We start from the raw sequence: 22226 nt of genomic DNA, 5'->3' as shown, positions 1-22226 counted from the left end.
ACTGAACAGTGACCCCTGCAGGACATCACCCAAACTAGCAATCACAGAGTCTCCCAAGTTCAATGTGGAGTCCCTCTGGGATTGTACATCTGGGTGTGGAGAGGCCCCACCTAAGCACATAGAGGCCACCTCCTCTACCAACCTTGTGCGTTCCTCCACCGCCAGTTGCCTAGGCGGGCAGTAGGGTTCCCAGCATTAGGAGCACCTGCGTTGTCGGCAAATTGATTGGTGAGGGTTTGAAGGATCTAGGTGTTTTGACCCTGCATTATAGCTCTCCACCATGTCCCCCGGTGCAGAAGGATCAACAAAGAATTGTGTATTTATCCTCTGCCTTTATTTTTAGGCAAGCCGAAAGAGTAAAACATACGGCAGTCCCAGTTCGCAAAGGCAGCACTTGATGGACAAGAATGAAGCGCACTGTCTATGTGCCTGGAGGGTGAAGTCAGGATAGAGCGACACTCTTGCATTCTCATTGACAAAATTACAGTGCAGATGGGCCTGAAGGGGGAGGAAATCCCTATTCTGGAAGTGGAGGAGAAGAGCAACCACCAGTCTGGGCAGGGCCCCAGGCTTAGGGGATAGGGCCGGGATCCTATTCGCCAGGTCAATGTTTAGAATTTAGGTAGGCCCTAGGGTGCCACCCCCTCCTGCAGACAGTCCTCAAGGTATCCGAGCATATCATCGCCCTTCACTCACTCGGGTAGTCCGACAACCCTGATGTTTTTGCAGTGGACCATCTCCCCCTGGTCCTCCAGATGGACGGCTAACCACTGCGTTTGTGTATCCCGGTTAGGTGGTGCACTGGGGCCAGGGCCTTGGGTGCTAGGGTCTGGACCGCCAACTCCAGAGCAGATAATCTTCCAGCCACCTTCTTGGAATCCTCCTCCAAGCTCCATTGAGATGGTGTCTATTTTGTCTTCCAGGAGATTCCTTGTGGCATCATGTCAGGGGTCACAGCAGCTCGAGTCGCACTGGCAGTCGCTGTGGCGCGGGAAAGACTACATTTCCTTGCAGCCTCCTGTTGATGTTGGACGTCCAACGTTACGCACCACGTGACCAGGAAGTCTGAGAAGAGGCGAGGCAGCGGGAGAGGCGCTGCCGATTATTCACTGTGTCCGGATGTTCCGGAGGCCGGTTTTGTGAATTCCACGGTCGGGTAAGGGTGCCAGTGGCACCATTGGTTCCTTGCATTACCGGCACTGGATATTGTCTTGCTGCTACCTGTTGACCTTCGTGGGAAAAGGTCTAAAGTCCTTCGGTGTTCAGAGAGCTTTTGCGAGGGTGGATGCTCTCTAACGTTATTTGCCGCATACCAGTACTTTTTTGTGATAAGGGTGTTCCCCTCTGTATATTCTCTGCGTTGGCGAACTCCAGTTGACTAATTCTATTACTAGGTTCATGCGAGGTAAATTCAGAGACATTGCTTGATATTATTCAAAAGGGGCATTGTGTATATTCCCTACGTTGGTGGACTCTAATTTGCTCATATACTTCAGAGTTCATGCGAAGGAAATATTGACTAAGTACATGATTGATTAGAGGAACCTTTTCTCTTGTATACTGCCTCATGAAGGAGAGTGAAGTAACTCTACCTAACTTTGAATCTTTTCTGAACTAATTTGCTCTTCGTTGTATGAGTATCACTCAGTATTGGATACGCTGTGATTCATGTTATATTCATAAGGAGAATACCATCTCTACATTATTTGTTTTGTGACTTTATCTTCCACAGGGGTGCTATTGACCGATGTCTTGTGCAACTACATTTACCTCTTTAATCTCAGGTAGAAATATCTCAGTATTGGGTGTTACAAGGGCTAGAACATTAGAATAGGTTGTGATGTTACAAACCTTTCTATTTTCCAGCATTGTGTTTGATGATAAGAGGTGGCACGCTCAGCACCCCTGTCAGCTGGCGCTGTTATTTTCCTTTACAGGTTAGGGGAAGTATGGGTATAGTGGGAGATATCTAAAAGAGAGAGAAAGGGTTATAGATTCAATTAGTAATTGCTTCTTTTGTTTGTGTCTCTTTACAGGTCTCCCTCCCTGCTGTCCCCATCCTTTCCTTCCCCCGCTTAACCACCCATTACTCTGTGTTGCAATCATATCCAGACTTGGGGCTGTTGAGAGGTGGACCCCATAGAGCATCGGTTCGATCCTGAGGATGCGTTCAGGCCTGGAATACACATCAATTGTCACCAAGAGCTTATCCAGCTTGGAATCAATATTGAAGGGTCCCCTTCCCCAGCACCCTGCTTGAGCCCCTCATGGGAGGCACCAGGGGGGGTCCATCTTTGTGACGCTGTGTGTGGCCTATTATCCGTAAAGGCGAGTTTGAGGGTGGCAAATGGGAAAATCAAACACCCTTGGTACACCCTCTCCATGGACCATGGAAGTACTGTCCCAACCACTCTCTGATGCACACTCAGGCCATTCCAGTGGTGTATCTCCTCTTAGGAGCAGTTACGGTGTCCCTGTCTACCACCAGGGGCAGCAAGCAAAAGCCAGCAGTAAGTCCAGTGGTGATCTGCGGAGTCACTCCACCGGTCTCAGTGCCAAAATATGTGTCTACCTGCTGATTGCAAGGTCCCCAAAAGGCCCAAGGAGGGTCCCAGCGCAGGGTAAGTAGATTTCCAATCAGGGGCTCCAAGTGGCCCGGTAAGGCACCTCAAATTGGTAACAGGGGCATTGTACTGAGCTGGCTGCCCAGGATCGTTGTCTGCCACAGGGAGGCAAAAAGGCAGTCTCAGGGACCCCAGCTGGGTGCAGCAGGTCACCCTTGCCCTGAAGTGCGAAGCAGAGAACTCACTGGAGCAGCCCCCTTCTTCCCAGTTCCAGCCGCTCGAGGTCTGTGCTGCAATATGAAAGGCATGACTCCCGATGAAGCTGTGCTCAGCTCCCACAGAGACTACGTTAGGCAAGCCAGCCTATCAGGCCCCCACGCCTTGCCGGGGGGGGGAGGGGCAACTAACTCAGTGGAAGCTGAGTCCTGTGCCCCTGCAGTCCATCTGTGATTATGGGGGCGCCATCTTGAGTGTGGCCTTTGAAATGTGGGTGCTGTCTTCTCCTGCAGCAAAACCAAAGGGGATGATGGATGGAGTGTTGAACATTGCAAGCACTTACCCCCAGTCAATTGATCTGGGTTTAATCCATCATCATTCTTTAGCTCACTCCGCCACCCCAGTTCAGACATGGCCATATGCAAATCAGTCTGACCCTGTGCCTCATGGGAACAGTCCTGCCCGAACTGCCAAGCCATGTCTTCCCTGGACCGGAAACAAGCATCCTGGGACCGGTTTAAACCCAGATCCATTGACTAGGGGTGAGTGTTTGATTTGTTCAATCGCTCCGTCCATCATCCCCTTTGGTATCGCTTTATTCTCCCTAAGTTGGCAGGGTATGCCCAGACGTGAGTCCCTTGCTCACTCTACCACTGGATTCAAGATAGCCTGGCTGATGAGGATTATGAATCCGAAACCGGTCCTAGGATGCTTGTTTCAGGTCCATGGAAGACATGGCTTGGCAGTTCGGGCTGGACTGCTCCCATGAGGCACAGGGTCAGACTGATTTGCATATGGCCATGTCTGAACTGGGGTGGTGGAGTGAGCTAAAGAATGGTAATGGATTAAACCCAGATCAGTTGACTGGGGGATGAGTGTTTGATTTTCTCAAACGCTCCGTCCATCATCCCCTTTGGTATCGCTTTGTTTGCCCTAAGTTGGCAGGGTATGGCCAGACGTGGGTCCCTTGCTCACTCTACCACTGGATTCAAGATAGCCTGGCTCATGAGGATTATGAATCCGAAACCGGTCCCAGGATGCTTGTATCCGGTCCAGGGAAGACATGGCTTGGCTGTCCAGGCTGGACTGTTCCCATGAGGCACAGGGCCAGACTGCTCTGCATATGGCCATGTCTGAACTGGGGTGGTGGAGTGAGCTAAAGAATGGTGATGGATTAAACCCAGATCAGTTGACTGCGGGTGAGTGTTTGATTTCCTCAAACGCTCCGTCCATCATCCCCTTTGGTATTGCTGTCTTCTCCTGGAGCCTGCACATGAACTGGACCAGGATTCATGCCCCCACCTACCGTCAGCACCCTCAAGACTCCCAGCCCGGTGAGATTTGCTGAAAGGTAGCCAGAGTCAGAAACAGACAGGGTCCAAGTAGCAGCGAGGAGCTCCGGCTCTGACCTGCTTACTCGATTGCAGCTGGCTTCGCTCCTTAATCTTGTGTTTTATTTTTGCTGCTAAAATCCATTTTTTCCTTTCCACATTTGTCTAATGATATATGTATATATAATGATATTAAAGTATCCTTCCATAAAGGATGACTCCGGCTAAACTGCTTACTCTAATTTCACATCCTCTAAGCATTTTTATGGTCAAAATTTGGTGGTACAAGTTTGCTAATATATTATTGCCAAACCCATTCTTTCAATAGAGCAATAACCCATCTTCTGCTCTCATATTTGGGGGTTTATTGAATACTAAAACTTGATTTTTAGTAAAGACAGATGGACACACTTCTAGTATGTTTACAAATGCAGCGTATGTCAATGTGACAGATCCTTCTTTGCTTCAGCAAGTTAACATGTCCCATAATTATATGCCTCTTCAATGAGGTAAATATTTTGGCACAGTACAAGTAGGAATTGCAGTACTTCTCCTCTCATCTATTATTTTGAATGTTCATTAACATTTAAAAACAGCATTTTACTAACCAATAATAAATGCTAACAATGACATGCAATGTTGTTCCTTCCTCCAGTGTGTAGCTGTTGAATGGATATCTTGAGATTATTTTCTGGGTTGCTGTGCTGTTGTAACTGGTCCATCCATTTCATGATGAAGTCACACATGAGGAAGTTTATGCTCTTCCAGTATTTCCTTCCTGGACTCTCTGTACAGAATGAGATGGAACATTAGGTGGGGACATTGCACACAGCATACTCTGCACATAAGGGATCTCAGTGTTTGTGATTGTAATCCCTAAGCATAAATCTTCAATGAAATGATTCACCTTAATCTTAGCACTCAGTGAGAGCATTTCTCACTCAGTTCCCAAGGTTAAAAAGTAAAAAGAAGCTCCACCATGACCTTGGCCCTTGTAGGACCCAATGAAACTTTTGAGTCTTTCAGGAGCTAGGGAGCTATTTTGGTTACTGACAGCTGTAAAGATTGAATGCTATTCAGATATCTTTCTAACCACTAATGATTGTGATACAAGTGCAACTCTGATAGTGCGTAATTTCTGAGACTCTGTGTCATCTGTTAACCTGCAACCTAGGTATTGTACCAAACCAACTTGCACTACTGCGTCTACAACGTGTCTGCTGGAGCTTATTGCTGGAGCTCCTCTGATAAGGAAGGTGTAAGAAATTGGGGTATTGGTTGAAAGATGTGGAAGCTCCACTCATGCAGCAATCACAATCCTTGACATGGTGAACCACAAAAGTAACTTAAATAAACTGTGCTTGGAACCTCCCTAGTGTGGCACAAAACCAGTTGGGCTTAACTTAGAGGCAATGTGCAAAGTATTTTCAACACCCAAGCAGTAATAAAATGAAAACACAACACAAGAAAAATCCCAAACCAATTAAAAAAGAGAGTACATTTGAATAAACATAACAATACCAGCATCAGGAATTTCGCAACAGTAGAAGCAGTAATATTCTAAGTCTAGCTTCAAGAAGTTCTTTCACGCTGGAGGAGGCTGCAAGGGCGAGACTGATTGTCACGGATGGTTGTCACAGTAGACTGTGTAGCAGGTCAAGTGTCGTGGATGGTCATTTCTGTCGCTTCATGCTGGCGGTTGCCACGGGCTGTTGGTGTAGCGCAAAGTGCAGGTCTCACATTGTCAGTCGCCGTGGACAGTCATTATTGAGCAGAGTAACAAAGAACAGGTTTCATAGAGTTTCGGGTTGGCAGTTGTCGCGAGTGGCAGAGTAAGGGCATGAACAGGCCTGTTCCCAGCTGCAAGGAGCCCACACTACAGAACTTTCACCTATTCTTCAGGAGCACTATACTTTGTAACCAGCCAGGGACCAGGACCTGGGGGTGATCAGAAACTCACTCCAGCAGGCCACACAGGGCTGGCTTTAGGGTAGTGTGACTGGTGTGGGCACGCTGGGCACTGTCCGGTGGAGGGGGCACCAACCTCAGGAGGGGGCGCTGTGTTTAGCAATAACTTATGATTGGAGAGATGAGGGGCCCTTATGCCCGGTAATCATGAGAGAATCAAAGGAGGCGTTTATGGGGTCTAGGGGCGCCAAAAATGATTGTCACACAGGGCGCCACCAGCACTAAAGAGATCTCTGAGGCCACAGGCAGATCAAGGCAGGCCCAGTTGCAGCAGGTCAGATGGGTAGTTGTAAGAAGGCCTTTAAAGCTTGTTGTGTCCCTCTAGCTCACAAAGGAAGTCAGTCTGCTGATCCATGGAGTCAGTCTGGTAAACCTGGGATACAGGAAAGCAGATCAAGTCTTCCTTCCAGACAGCAAGGCAGTCATTCAAGCAGAGCAGCAGTCCTCTGACAGCAGGTCAGTCCTTCTGCAACCTCCACAGGTCTAAGAGTGTCCTGAAGAGTAGCTCTGGAAGTTTCATATTGATACCTGGTGCCAGCCTGTCTTTGTGTGTAGGGACTCTTCCACTTTTGGTTCTGGAAAGTTCTTTACCTGTTAGAGATTGAAACTGTCTGGGGGTGAAAAAAAGGCAGAGTAGGTTTGATGTCACGTTCCTTTGTGTGTGCAGGAGGCAACGTTCTTTTAAGTGTAAGTAGGGCTGGGTACATCCACTCCGCAGTCATCCTGCCTGGATGACCCATCCTGTCCACACCTATGGCCTCTTTGTGTTACAATCTGGAAGCAATACACAATCACCAACAGATGAGTCACCCACAGTAATATGACCCAGGACGCTGGCAGAAGCTGCAATTGTTTGTGACAAGAAAATGACAACTTTCAAAAAGTGCATTTTCAAAATTCTAACTTACAATCTGACTTTACCATTAAAGAGGGTTTTTTATGTTTAAAAAGCTTTATAAAGTAAGTAACAATTACATATGAATAGGCCGTGAAAACACAATATATCTGTAGTATAATAGAAATGGCAAAATAGACAATAAACCAGAGTCGAAAGCTGTTTTCATTTTAGCATTAATAAAGGAAGAGAGGGAAGGGAAGAAAGGAACAGAGGGGGAATATAATACAATTCTATAATTGAAGATCATGAGAGTAAATTGCAAACTTATTAAACTTATTAAACTTATCAAAGAGTCAGGCAAGCACTCAAAACATAAGAAATGTAATATAAGAAGAGGGAAATGTAGCGTAGGGGAGAAATAGGGACCATAATGATCTATGGAGCCTGGAAATTCTCAGAACAATTACGTGATACATGGATTCAAATCTCAGTTGAATAATTGATTAATGATGACCAAAATAATTCCCTATTTACATATGGTTTAACAGAGGAGGGAAATGCAATATCTAATCTTTCATAATGACAAACGCTGTTCCACCAGGATTTCACTGAAAGTTTAGTTGAGCATTTTCAATTAAGTGAAATTTTCTGGAAAGCTAAGGCTAACACCAATTAAATAAACCTTTTTCATGTAAAGACAATCCCAATGAATCTGATAAACTACCTACAAAGAGATTAATATTTGATAAATGAGTATGCAGGTTAAAAATAACTGAGAGGTGCTTCCAAAAATCCTTCCAATAGGAAGAGCCATCGGGGCAAGAAAAAAGAAGGTACATCAAATCAGCCACAGGAGACTGACAGCTCCAACAAGCCTTATCATTAGAATGTGAATGCTTAGCTATGGGCGAGTGTGTAAAGTATAATCTGTGATAGGGAAAAAACATGGACTGAGCAGTGGAGGCAGATCTAGAGATCTTCAAAGATCTAGCGCATAGTTTTATCGGAAAATCTATTCTCCAATCACAGCCCAAATACGTTTCCCAAGCAGCCTATATCCTAGATTTAGAGCAAACAAGATCAGGGGAAAGAAGAAGTTTATTGATCAAAGAAGCTTTGGGAAATGCAGTTTATACTCTAAGTAGCGGATCTGCTATGGGAGTGGGTTCAATAGAAAGTAGAGGATAAAAAACATCTAGGATTATTGCCATAAGCGTAGAAAATTTGTGCCAGAATGAGCGCGGGCATTTGATGGTGTTTTGGAATTGATGGAAGGAGCATGGAGATAAGCCATTAAACATATCCTGATCCCATATAATCCCCTTAAGCCTCCAAGATTTCCAAAAAAGAGGTCTATTATTGATGGTAATGAGACTATTATACCAAAGGGGGGAGTCAAGGAAACCATTCCTAGGGAGAATTTCCAATCTCTAGTGAGGTTTTAATAATGAACAAGTATGTTTAAATAACGGAAGAGAGGTGACATTGACTTTGTTGAGAAAGCAAGGATTCCTTAATAGAAAAGGGTACAAGTAAGGATCGTTCAATTGTGACCCATAAAGGTGTAAAGGGGGAGACTTCAGAAAGAAGCCATTTAGAAGCTAGTAGAAGACAAAAGGCCTTATGATACAGTTGAAAATCGGGAAAATTCACTCCTCCCATAGATTTAGGTTTACGAAGATGTTACAATGAAAGTATAGATTTTTTATTGTTCCATAAAAATTTTGAGAGGAGGGAGTACATTTTTTTAAATAGATATTTAGGGGGTGAATGGTATCATAGAATAAGTGTATAATAAAATAGGTGTAATCATCATTTTAATAGAATCAAGACGTCTCCACCAAGAGAAAAAGAGATTGTTCCAGGAGGAGAGAAGTTTAGAGATACGATCTAGCACATCCTTCATATTAATTTTGTCCGAATCCAATATGGAGTTGTTAAACCAAGTAGTATTTGATTTGAGAACTGTTCCAATGGAAACAAGGGGCATAAAAATGCTGTTTAAAACAAAATTTGGTGATGGGGAGAATTTCTGTCTTGTCCGAAATAATTTTATAACCTGTAACAAGGGAAAAATCTGAAATTTCCTACAAAAGAGGAGGGATAGAAGTTTCGGGATGAGATATAAAGAGTAAGATATCATCTGCATAGGCAGATAATTTCAAATGTTGATCACCAAAAATAAAACCAGAAATGGACAAATTATGGCGGATACAAGATAAAAAGGGTTCAAGTGATAAAATAAAAAGGAGGGGCAAAAGGGGGCAACCTTGACGTACACCACGTTGTAAGTTAAAAGATTGAGAGACAAGACCATTAACTACTACAGCAGCTTTAGGAACCGAATATAACAAAGATATCAAAGAAATTAATTTAGGACCAAATCCATGCCAATGAAGGGCTTTAAATAAAAAGGACCAGTTTACTCTGTCAAAAGCCTTTTCTGCATAAATAGAGACTGCAGAAAGAGGATAAGAAAGAGATGAGGCCTTATTTAAAACATTAAAAAATAAACAAGAGTTGTCAGATTTTAATGTACCCTTAATGGACCCGCATTGCTCTAAACCAATTAGATTCAGTAAAAGAGGCTCAAGACGTAACACGGGTAATTTGGCAAAGATTTTATAATCTACATTTACATGGGAAATAGGATGATAGTTTTTACACTGCTTGGGATCACGGACATCTTTATGGATTAAGCAGATTGCAGCATCTAAGAAAGTGCCCTGTGCCTTACCATTAGAGTGAAAATATTGAAAAAGTTGTAGAGGTTTTGGGAAAATTCGTTTAATATTGGCACTGATCAAGTAAGTATTTTTTTTCTTGGTTACATAATCTATAATAAAGCAACATGCTTTAGCTTTAAAGGTATCCCAAGCAGTGAAGGAGAAGTATCAGGAGATTAATTTAAAAAAAAATTCTTCTGTAAAGGAAATGAAAGAGGAAGAAAAAAGTGGATCCTGCAAAAGAGAATTATTAAACCTCCATCTAGAAGATCTGGGGTGTAAGCGGAGCAAGTCGAAATCAGCAACAACCGGGGCATGTTCACAAATGACAATGAGTTCCATTGAGGAGCAAATTAAGTACTGTGTTAAGGCAAAAGAAAAAAATATCATTACAGAGTGGCATGTGGGGGAGAGAAAAAATAGAATTCTGAATTGTCAGGTTTACAAAGTCGCTAGGAATTTAGAAGATGAGTCTGAGATACTGTGTTTTGATATGGTTTGTGAGTTTTGTGGGGGTTGAAACGAACTTGGGATTGTCGATCAATGAAAGGGTCCTTAACTTGATTACAGTCACCTCCCAAAATAAAAAAATTGTCTTTATGTTGAATGCATTTTTTAGTGATATTAGGCCAAAAGGAAGAATCTGGACCATATATATTAATAACTGTAAGTGAAATGTTATTAATGAGCAACTTAACTAATAACCATCTACCTTCTGAATCAGTTTCCTTGGATATAACAGAACATTTCAAACGTTTATATACTAGAATAAATACCACACTTTTCTTAGTGGTTGTAGAAGATACTAAGACTAAACCCACCCAAGTTAAGTTTCTGAGCTTCTCACTCTGTCAAAGGAGACTCTTGCAATAACACTAAGGGGTCAATTAGGATGGCGGACGGACAAAGTCCGTCCGCCATCTTTTCGGAGGACGGGACTGTCCGCCACAGGGCAGATGTTCTGTGCCTCGAATTAGGATGCACCCGCCACAGTGGCAGGTGCATCCTGCATTTTTTACATTGCGGCGGGCGGTGCTGAAAGCACCACCCGCCGCAATGCAAAAAATCCATGTTGTGCATTTCAAAGCACAACATGACAGGCACCGCGCGGTGGTGCCTACCCTGTTGTATTTTGAAACGCAGGACCGTATGACTTTTTGTGGCGGCATTGCCGCCACGGAAAGGCATTCCCCTCAGCCCATCCTAATATGGTTGGCGGTGTCTGATAGACACCACCACCATATTAGACCGAAAAGTGGCGGACTGTCTTCCCGTCCGCCACGGTCCCCCCGCCTTTATAATATGGCGGGGAGAAATAGGTGGCAAACGGGCAAGGATGGCGGACGGATCGCCACCGCCTGCATGGCGGTGGCGATCTGTCCGCCGTCATAATTGACCCCTATGTTAGGGTGATATGTAGCTAAATGGGATAGTATTCTCTGCCTCTTTATGGGATTAATAAAACCTTTTTCATTCCATGAGACACATTTGAATGTAAAGAGAACCAATTAAATATAAAATCACACAATCAACATTAATGCAAAGAAAGAGGAAGAAAATTTAAAAGAGAAGGTAATAGAATAAAGTAACCAATGAGATCAATAAGAAAAAGGGATGAAAAGAAGAGAAGGGAAGAAGAAGAAGGAGTAAGAGCGATAATAAGAGAAGACAGTACATGTCATACAAAAAATGACGACTGTAATACATACCTGAAGGAGAAAGAACAAAAAAGTAAGACTGGTGGCAGTCGACACAGATGGCACAACCAAATTGGGAGACGAACCACGCTGGGAGATAGAAAAAGGAGACAAGGTTATGGAAATGGCTATGAGGGAGTTCAAATGATCTCTGATAAAAAACAAAAAAGTTTCAAACTAGACAATGAGAAACAGATAAACTACTAGAACATAACCTGCAAAGGAAATAATTAATGAGAGTTAGAATGAACTTTACAAAAGCCATTCAAAAAATCTGAGAGACTTTCATATAAGAATTATTGAAGGAGGGCCAGATGTTTACATGGAATAATTAGAATGTAGGTAAAGAAACTTCCAAAGATCTGCAGGGTCTTCATTAGAGGTGTTGTTTTGAAAAGTTACTTTGAACATGCATGGATGGAACAAACTGTGACGGGCACCAATGGAATGTAAGGCTGGCCTGAGATCCAAACATTTCTTCCGTTGCTTAGCTGATGCTGAAGAGACGACCTGGGATAAGAACACCTTAGAACCTGACCATGTTAATTGTTTCTTAAGTACAGCTGCATTTAGGACTTGCAAAAGGTACGTGAATTGCAATAAAAGAAGAATCATGCCACGGGGTCTTAAGGCAGCAGAGGCAGAAGAGAGGCGAGGGCCCAACCTGTGTTAACCCAGGATATTCAGAGAAGTCAAAGCAGGAAGATCAAAGAGCTTCAGAAGAAAGGAAGTGAAAAAAAGGTCACAGGGTCATCTCCCTCGAAATCATACAGACAGAGAATTGCGCTTGTTTCTGTTCTCTAAATCCTCAGCATATTTCTTCAAGAGTGTCACCTCCTTCTCCAGAGCTGAAATTTTTGTAGAAGAATCTTGAAGGTCGCTGTCGTGCTGTTTCACCGTGGATAGCCTGGAGTCAAGAGTAAACCATTTAGTGTCCAACACCTGTGGTCATGTACTAGTTGCCTCTATAAATGGGCGTATAGCACGTATTTCCTCTAAAACAGTGTCTAAAGACACAGTCGAAGCAGGCTTCGGTGGAGAAGGAGGATCTTGCTTGAGTCTTTTATTAGTAGATGAGGGCGAGTTTAATTTTGAAGACACACTGGATGAAGAAGCTGCCCTGGAGAAGTAAGAGTGAGCCATACTGACAGAGTTGTGTAAGATATTCATAGGGGGTGCCTCGGAAACTGAGTGCGTCACAGGCAGGCTAGTAGTGGACTTTTTGGTAGAGTGCACCAGATGTTTGGATCTGCCCATGAAATAGAAATTTTCAGTCAATCCAGGGTGGGAGATAAAGAAATAAGTGTGTTCTTTCTTAAATAAAGATAAAAAGACCTGTGGCGAGAAAAATCCCCCTTAAAAACAAGTGGAGCAGGTTGTGAATTAAAGATGCACAATGCAAAAACCAATGGGTAAACACAGTACCTAATGAAACGAGTGAAGCAAAGAAGAAAAAATTCCAGTCAGGAGAAGAGGCAAAATGGCGGCCGGAAAACAGGAAAAGGTATCACACGACGCTTCACACCACCAGCGTTAGGAAAAAGGCTCCAAAACAAAGCCTCATGATCAGGGGATGTTCCGCTGCAGAGAACTCCCCATGTAATCCAAAAAGTGGCGCTGGAACCGCCAAAATACCCTGGAGATCTCCCGTCACCGCGGGGAGCTCTGAGCTCAGGCGGGCATCTTGAATGGCACTGCGCATCTCCCCATTAAAGAGGGTTTTAAATTACAATTCATTTGAGTGTTTACAGCAGATCTGCCTCTAATCTAAAGTTAGCAATTGCTAAATGTAATGAGGTAACTTAGTGTTAGTCAATGGGAGAGATAAGCCTCACAATGGTGAAAAACAACTTTGGAGGTTTTCACTTCCAGGAGATGCAAAACATAAGTACACATGTCCTATTTTTTAAACACAATGCACCCAGTCCTATGAGCCATGAGGGCCCATCTTCGGGGTGACTCATTTATTTTTATTTATTTATAAAGATTTATATAGCGCGAACAAGATCCCGAAAGATATCAGAGCGCTTTACAGTAGTATGAAATAGAGGACATGAATGAGGTATCAACATCAATTGGGAAAATGAAAATAATGCAGTAAACTGATGAATTCAAACAACCAAAGGGGGTAAAAATATGCAGTAAAGAAGAGCCATATCAAATGGAGGTAACCCTGATGATAGCAACAAAGTTAACCAGTTAAGTGAGCCTAGCCACTTAAGGTACGAAATTGCTCATCAGAAATCTCTTAGCTTCCATTTTGAACTCCGTCATCGAGTAGATTCTGCTTACTTCCGGTGGGAGAGAGTTCCATATCTTTGGGGCAGCACCAGAGAAGGCTCAGTGAAAAGTTCTCTTTTTGCTAAGGATAAGAGGTTTAAGGAGGTAAGTTGTGGCGCTTCTTGAAGCTCACTCCCCACAGGATAGTTTGAGTTTTTGCTCCAGGTACCTGGGAGTCTTGAAGTGGATAGCTTTGTGCCCCAGAACTGCAATCTTTAGCTGAATTTGTGCTTCAAAGGGTAGCCAATTGAGAGATGTTAAAACTGGGGATATGTGCTTGTTTTATTTGGAACCTGTCACCAGTCTAGCCGCGGTGTTCAGAGTGGCCCTTAGCTGAGCCAGGGCGTATTTGGGAAGGCCACAAAGGGTAGCACTGCCATAGTCTAGCCTCGGCAAGACAAGCGCTTGGACCACCTGCTTGAAATCACTTTGTGGAAGGAAAGGTTTGATATTTCTGAGAGTCCTCATCTAGTGGTTTCTTCCCTTACATACATTGCTGATATGAATATTCATATTCAGGTGCTTGTCCAAGATAACTCTGAGAGATTTGGCTGAGTCTATGATGATCGGCGGGCAGTTGAAGACAGTGAGGTGAGTCAGCCAGAGATCTAGCTTGGGAAGGTGGTTCGGAGGGGAGATGAACAGGAACTCCGTTTTGGAGGTGTTGAGCAGGAGATGGTTCTCGGTTAACCAATTTTGAGTAGATGTTAGGATAGTGTTGAGTGAAATTATGTTACCCGTGGATGAGATTTTCAAGTATAGTTGTGTATTGTTGGCATACATGTGGAAGAGAATGTTCGTGAAGTTTAGTGAGTTAGCAAGAGGTTCCAAGAAGAGATTGAATAGGATAGGAGAAAGGGCGGACCCTTGGGGGACCCCCCATGAGAACTGGAGAGGGCTGGGAGAGAGAATGGTTTGCCTTGACTCTTTGTGTTCTGTGATGAAGGAAGGATGAGAACCATTGTAGCACCAGATCGGAGAAACCCATTCTGCTTTGCAGGATGGATAGGAGATTGACATGATTAACCATGTCAAAAACTGAGGACAGGTCAAGGAGGATAAGTAGACAGGATTCATTTTGGTCGAGCATTTTTAGAATGTCACCCATAACGTGTGAGAGGGCCGATTCGGTACTGTGCCCCTTCCGAAAACTGGATTGATGCTGGTCTGGAAGTTGATAGTTCTCCATGTGAGTACATAGTTGGGATTGAACACATTTTTCTAGGAGTTTCGCTAGGGTCTGGATGCTTGAGATGGGACGGGAATATTGAAATCGGATTTATCAGCCTTTTTTTTAAATAGGTGATACCTGAGCTGCTTTTTAGGCATTCAGGGATCATGCCTTGAGATAAGGAAGTGTTTACAATCCTAGTCCAGGTGGGGATGAGTGCGACCTTGATCTCTTTGAAGATGGCCGGAGGCAGCGGGTCACCAAAGTGGTTGGACGGGTTGATAGACTGAAGAATTTTATAAATGTCTTTTTCACTAAATGGGGTAAAGGAGCACCATGACGCATTGTTATTGGTGTTCATAAAGGTCAGGTTGCACTTTTCAAAGAGATCAGCGGTTGCGGCGCAATAGAGGAGGGTAATATGGCCTTCTCGGAAGTGAGGTCAGTGGAGATAAGTCGAGATTTCTCCATGAAGAAAACATCAAATTCTTCGCAGAAGGAAGGGTTGCCACCCGGGTCTGAGAGGTTTGGACCAGTAACTGATTGCTGTTTGACCAATTCGAAAAGTTTCTTGGGGCGGTTTGCCGCTTGGTCTAGTTGTAATCTGAAATAGACCACCTTGGCTTTCTCGATTTGCTTGTTGTAGAGGCTCCTGATATCTCTAAGGAGTTTTAATTGGTCGGAGGAGGGATTTGATCGCCAGGAGCGTTCAGCTGCCCTAAGGTTGCGGTGTTCAGTGTTTAAGTTATTACTATACCACGGTTTGCATATTTTTGAAGAGGCATTTTTAAGTTGGAGTGGAGCTATGTCATCCTTGACGTTGGCTATGGTCACATTGTAGGCGTCAGTGAGTGTTTGCACCTCAACCAAGTCAGCTTGGGAGGAGAGGACGGATTTAAAGTGGGAAGCAAGATTGTTGTCGTTTATTGATCTGAGGTCCCTTTTCCATATCTTTGATTTCAGAGGTTGAGCCTTCTTCAACACCACCTCCATGTTAATATAAAAGAAGATGCTGTGGTGGTCGGACCTGTCACACAGTGTTATGAATCTAAGGTGATGTCTGGATGATAGATATTAATGGATTATAGGCATTAAAAAGGAAAGGTTAGCCCTGGAAAAAGATTTATTTTGCCAGGTCAAAATGGCAGTTTGAAATTGCACTACAGGCTCCAGTGGCAGGCTTGAGACATGTTTTAAAGTGCTATTTCAGTGGGTGGCACAATGAGTGCTGCAAGCCAACAAGTTACATTTAATTTACAGGCCCTAGGCACAGGTAGTACCCTCTACTAGGTCTTACAAGTAAATTAAATAAATTAAATGTGCCAATCAGGTCTAAGCCAATTCTACCTTGTTTGCAGGAGAGAGCACATGCACTTTAGCACTGGTTAACAATGCAACCTACAAAACTAAATCCAGCAAAACATGAGGGTTGAAGGCAAAAGGTTTGCAGTAAAAACAAAATAGATGTAATTTAAAATATGACAAGTTATTCAGCAGAGGCTTGTCAATTTACATCTGTAAATCTGTCCAGTTTCACAAATATGAACTGAAAACAAACAGAACCAAAGAGCAACTTTAAAATACACTTCAATAAAAATATATTAAATGGATGAATTTGCAATAATACACATACAATCACTAGCTTTAGCATGAACAGTTGACTTGAGTTACTCTTTCTCACTTAGGATTTTTTGTTGCAGAGACACCTGGTTAATGTTCAGAGATATGTATTGTATTTCATTGTGAACCTGTTGCAATTGTCCTTTTACGTGTCCACACACACCATTAGAATTTGGCACACCTCATCGTCCGGCATAAGTGATGATGTGGGAGCGAGGTAAAGAAACAACTGATTCTACTTTGGCCTTGTTCATTTTACAGCAAAAGCTAAATCAACCCCTAACAAGCTTCAAAAGATCACGTTAAACATCATGCATGGGTTTGTGCTATTTATACTTTAACCATATGTTTCCTAAACCTCAGCAGGTACGATGCATTCATTCTTTGCACACCAGCAGTGAAATATAGATGTAATTGCCTTGACTCTGGTTCTATATTTTAAAAAGTTGAATCCTTTAAAAGTACTTCGGTGGCAAGAATGGAGCGGAATTAAAAAAAGACACTATCTAATTAGATCTCAGTCCTGAGAGGGGATGGTGGTGCAGAAGAGGGGGAAACTGGTGAAGGGGGCATTGGCAGGTTGGCAGACTCCACTTTTTCTTCATATTTCAGAGGAGGATCAGACGCGTAGTAGGGACCAGGAAGAATCTCAGAGAGGTTGGTCATGGAAATTGTATATACTGATCAAGGAGCCCTAGCCTCTGTTCTGTCCGGGCTAATAACGCTCAATCTGCCATCAAAAATACTGCTGTAAGAGGGAGGATTTTCACCATTTTGCAAGCGGCTGATCGTATTGTTGCTCCCTGTGAGTGTGGATCAGCAAAATAGGGTGGAGGAGGTGGTGGGAATACCAAGACAGCATCACCTACTGTTATCTGGAACGGCACTGAGGCAGGTTCTGGCTGTTCTTCCTCAAGAGACGCCTTTTCGTTGGGAGTTGGAACGTGTTTCTTCTTGATATGGGCCACCACAAAAAAGCACAACCCAACAAGCACAATCAAAGGTTCCATGATCCGCAGTGAAAGCAACCCACAGCTTCGGAGCTCATTGTTTGGCGCCGTAGAGTCTTTCCCTTGCTGTTCTGTGCTCCTGTACTGCACCCTAGAACCTACATGCCTAGTACACTGATCAGAATTCCACTGGCTAAAAACAGAAAGCCAAAAATCAGAAACTGGACAAACTGTTTTTTTTCTCCAAAAAGAAAGTAGCTGTCATTTTCCACTTGTTCGCCTTACAATTGTCTCTGCCTGAGGTACAGCCTTGCTCTAGATGTGGCTATTAATATGGAGCCCAGACCACGTGCCGCAAGAGAAGAACCCAAAACCTTCAGCGTCATGCTACACTCATGGAACCCCTCCACCTGGCATGCCTGGAAGCCAAAGTTTGAAAGCAAAGGTCCAGCACAAAAGAGAAATAGCCCAAAAACAAAAAGGACAAAAACAAACTTGGTGACACCCCCTTCATTCCCATAACCAAAACATATGGGGATGGAAAATGGATACATTGTGGACAAGCTTTAGTTTGACTGGTCAGACGCAAAGACTGTCACTAAGACCTCCCAGAAGGGCACCAGTAGTTTCCTTCTGAGTATCCCACTATGAAGGTGGCAGGTGTTTGTTAAATGCAGGCAAGCTTGCGTCATCTGACTAGAGGATTGCTACACTACAGACCCCTGCAGCAGAGCTCCCATGGGTGCCTATCGGCGTGTACCCTTACTGCACACACACTGATCGGGAACTGCTAATGCTGAGCACCTGTTTCCTCCCATCTACCTGGCCAGCGAACCAGAAGGTTTGGAGAAATGCAATACCATGGATGTCAGATCTAACAGTAGGATTCTTTAAACTGGTATTTAGTTTATCTGCCATGTTCAGTGACATGTTATGTTCCTGCTTCTAGCATGACCATAGAATCAGTTCTCATCTTTCTCCCTGAAAGGATGTTTAAAGCTGTGCTTGAAGGCAGGGAATGGATGAATGTCTGTAATGAGAGCTTGGAGAGGGATAGTAGACCCTTAGGTAACTGCTGCTAAGTCTTAATACAATGGTTGAAAAACCACCTGACCCACATAACCTTATCTCCATTTGAATCTGCTGAGTCTTGGCATCCCAAAAACCAAGCTTATTCTGTATATCCATTTAATCTCAGGCTCCTGCCAAAGACACTTGAACTGTGACACAGCAATAATATAACAGGTTCACCATGACAGTAGATAATCAATATAATCATCCATTAGAAATGCCTATTGCAAGGAGCTCTGTAAGGAGATCTGATACCAAAGCTCCTCTGCTCATTTAGGTGACCATTTTTAAGCTAGATGTTCACTTGTCGACACAAATACAATGGCCAGACAAAAATTGACCAACGCAATTATTAGGAAATATCTGTGAGCAGCCCCTAAGGGTATTTAGTGACTTTTCTCTCATACAGATAGTGGTACTCCTTCAAAACCACTCAATTCATCTCAACTTAGTAATTTGTATAACTTCATGAGTAAAATACCTTAAGCAAGGGTAAGATGCTGCACTTTACTGCATGAAGGCATCAATGAGGAAATCAGAGCAAGTACATTGTCATTTCTCTTTCAAATAAACACAAACGATTCTTTAAGTGCTATTTTGAAATATAAAGAAGAGATGCTGCTAAAGAAAAATTGAAAAGTAGCTAACAAATTTGAGACAAAGTGAATGTTGTGGTGTCAAATATTCATTGTGAGGATTTGGGTTTATTACATAGTATGGCTGTGTAGCATTCTCATGGAATAAACCTGCAAAAACTGTCTTGGGTCCAGTAAAGCTCGCCTGAACAACCTGAAGCTCGATCCTGTGTATCTATGGCTTCGAGCAGCAAGGCTTGCACAAAGGAACCTTCTGTAATGCTTTTAACAGTATGAAACAACAAAGTAAGAAAGTCAAGCAAAAGAAACACAAGACCAATTTATACAACTAGAGTATATTTCTATGAATATTTGGGGTCCCATTAGGATGGCGGGTGGATTGCCCCCGCCGGGCTGGTGGTAGCCATCGCTAGCCCGACTGGGACGATCCGTCCGCTATCCATGCCTGATTGACCCCCCACCATATTAGTATGGCTGGGGGGTCTGCGGCGGACAGAAAGACCTTCGCCGCTTTTCCGCTGGTCAACTTTTCCACCGGGCGGAAAAGGGGTATAATATGGAGACGGTGTCTGAAAGACACCGCCATCCATATTATGATGCAGGCTGAGATCAGCCTTTCCATGGGGCCATGGAAAGGGAGGCAGTCCTTGCTTTTAGGGACCCATTGCGGGCCACCAGGGTGTTGGGGGGTGCACATGGGGGTACCTATGGTATCCTCCTACATTTGCATGCACAAGGTGGCAGGCAGTGCACGGAGCCTGTCACGTTGTACATGCGAATGCGCGACATGCTTTTTTTACATTGCGGCGGGTGCTGCTTACAGCAGCTCCCGCTGCAATGTAAAAAATGCCGGATGTGACCGCCAGTGTGGCGGGCGCATCCTAATTTGAATGGCGGGACCGCTGCAACATCGGTCCTGTGCTCCGATGCGGTGCCCGCCATCGTAATAGGCCCCAAAGAGTCCCTAATGAGTAAACTCCACCGGAGGGTTCCGGAGATACATATTTTTAAAGGTTTCATCAATTTTTAATTCAACTTCAAACAAGCATTGGTCAATTTTAAGTTTGAAAACTTATGAAAAGTTTGCAAAGGTTAGTTCAGCTACTACCAGTGCCTGGTTTGGGTGACCAAATACAACATGGAGAAGGTCTGGGGACAAATGGGTTAGATTTAAACAGTTACCTAGCCACCTGACCATTTTCCTGTCTTGTTCTAACCTTTACAGTGTGGCTCCCATAGACGATAATGCAGTGTACCTGATGCTGAGTATGCAGGACAAAAAGATGCTCAAGGTTACTCTGGTTGCTGTGTGGTCACAGGAAGTGCCTTTGTGGTGATTTCTCGGTCCATGGTTCATGTGGGGCGACTTTGGCCACAGAGGATAGGGTCCCACAAAGTCTTCTTAGAGGCTATAGAAGGCCTTCTGTGGCTGGGCTACAAGTTTTCTTACACAGAAGTCACAGTGAAATCCTTTAGTGGGGCTAGTGTCCCTCTTGGACAATCAATCTGGACTCTGAAGACACCCTAGGGTCCGGCTGACTTGGGTGTCTCTTTTGGTCATTGAGGATTGATTTCTTGGGGCGCCCAATGGCATTTAGCAGCAAATCTTCTGTGGCGGCTAGCAGCTTGCCAGTTTGGGCTTCTTCAGCTTTAATGCCCTTGGTGCTATACCAGGGGTGCAGCCAACTGACCCTTGGAGTCACTGCTTCGATCTGGGGCTGAGGAGAGACTTTTCACCAAGCCGAGAGCCACAGGCACAGTCCTACTTTGCTAGCCCAAGGTGCAGCAGGTCCAGTTCATCAGAGGGTGCAGTCAGTCTTTGCACCTTTCAAGGGGCAGCAGGGGAGTCCTTATTCTCTCCTTGTTTCTGTCCTGATGTGATCTGATCTAAAGGATACCAGGGGTGCCATATTTATTCTGGGAAAGTGCTGTGATGGGACAATGTGGTCACTAGCCAGGTTCCCTCCCTCTCGGTGATAACATTCCAGCAATGTGTGGCACCTAATAGTCCTAGAGTGAAAATATCTGCCCACTCCTAAGATGTTGGCACCCTTCCTCAGCTGTGAGGGGCATGGTAGCCCATCCTACAGGTGCAGCTACCTGGGGGCTATAGGCCCATGGGAAAACTGGTTTCGTCACTTGTCTTCCCTCTCTTGCCTGTCTCCAGATTGTCTACCTGAACAAAGAGCAACCCATTGGAAGTGTTATCATCATTTGCCTATTAAAGTTGACTTCACATTTGAACCTCACCTTTTGGCTAACTCCCCAGGTGGGCAGAAAGATGTCTGTGAGACAAGGCCCATGTGAAGCCACTGGACATGTTGGATCAGAGAGTGGCAACTTTCCAAAAGTTGCTTTACTTTAATAGTGACATTAAATGTGTCCTGGGCAACAGGATTAATTTGATACCTTACAGTATCCCGTTAGGTAGTACATTCAAGATTTAGCCAGGCTGGGGGTGCCAGCCTGAAGTCAATGGGGCTACTAACTTTTCCACAGTAAAACAACAATTTAGAAGCGTTGCTGTTAAGTCATATATATAATACATGCCTTGCTTAATAATATACAGCTCTCTGACTTAGGGCTCTGTAGGCCTTCTTGAGGGGAAACGTAAACATATTGTTAACGGAAAGGGGCTTTGCTATTTGTGGTAATGCCAAAGTCAAACTGGCAATGTGACAACTGCCCTTCTAGTCTGCATTGGCAGGCTGGGAGTCATTTTGTACTCTGTCACATACAGGGTGGTGCGACTGGGTATCATATACCTGAGACTTATAAGTAAGCCAATACTTGTCATTTGGAGATAGCCAATTCAACATACACTTTATTATGGTTTAGAACTGTGGCACTGAGGTCTAGTTAGCAGGTATCAGTACACTCTAAGGGGTCGATTAGGATGGCGGACGGAAGGACGACCGCCGTCCTGGAGTATGCGAAAAAAGCCTTTTTTCCCTCCGCCTGCCGCGGACACTCCGTCCGCCATATTAGGATGGGAAACACTGTCAGATTTCCGTACGCGGCGGGAGAGCACGCACCGCCGCGGAACTACACCCGACCCCGCGGCGGACGTGACCAATCCAGACACACCGCCGTACGGAATGACGTCTCCGACCGTCCTCCAAATCACGATGGCGGAAAACACACATAAATTCTCTGCGGAAAAACAACTGGCCTGAACACGGCGGAATCACCACAGTG

The 22226-nt window shown here is 44.2% G+C and overlaps 1 pseudogene; it reads right to left on the bottom strand.

Annotated features, from left to right (window-relative positions):
* Positions 1 to 16921: 16921 nt before the first annotated feature.
* On the bottom strand, positions 16922 to 17915 carry LOC144769038 (transmembrane protein 171 pseudogene; annotated as a pseudogene).
* Between the last annotated feature and the right edge of the window lie 4311 nt (positions 17916 to 22226).

This window comes from Lissotriton helveticus, chromosome 7 (genome assembly GCF_964261635.1).
Source record: "Lissotriton helveticus chromosome 7, aLisHel1.1, whole genome shotgun sequence".
Classification (NCBI taxonomy): domain Eukaryota; kingdom Metazoa; phylum Chordata; class Amphibia; order Caudata; family Salamandridae; genus Lissotriton; species Lissotriton helveticus.
This window is presented reverse-complemented; position numbering and strand designations above follow the sequence as displayed.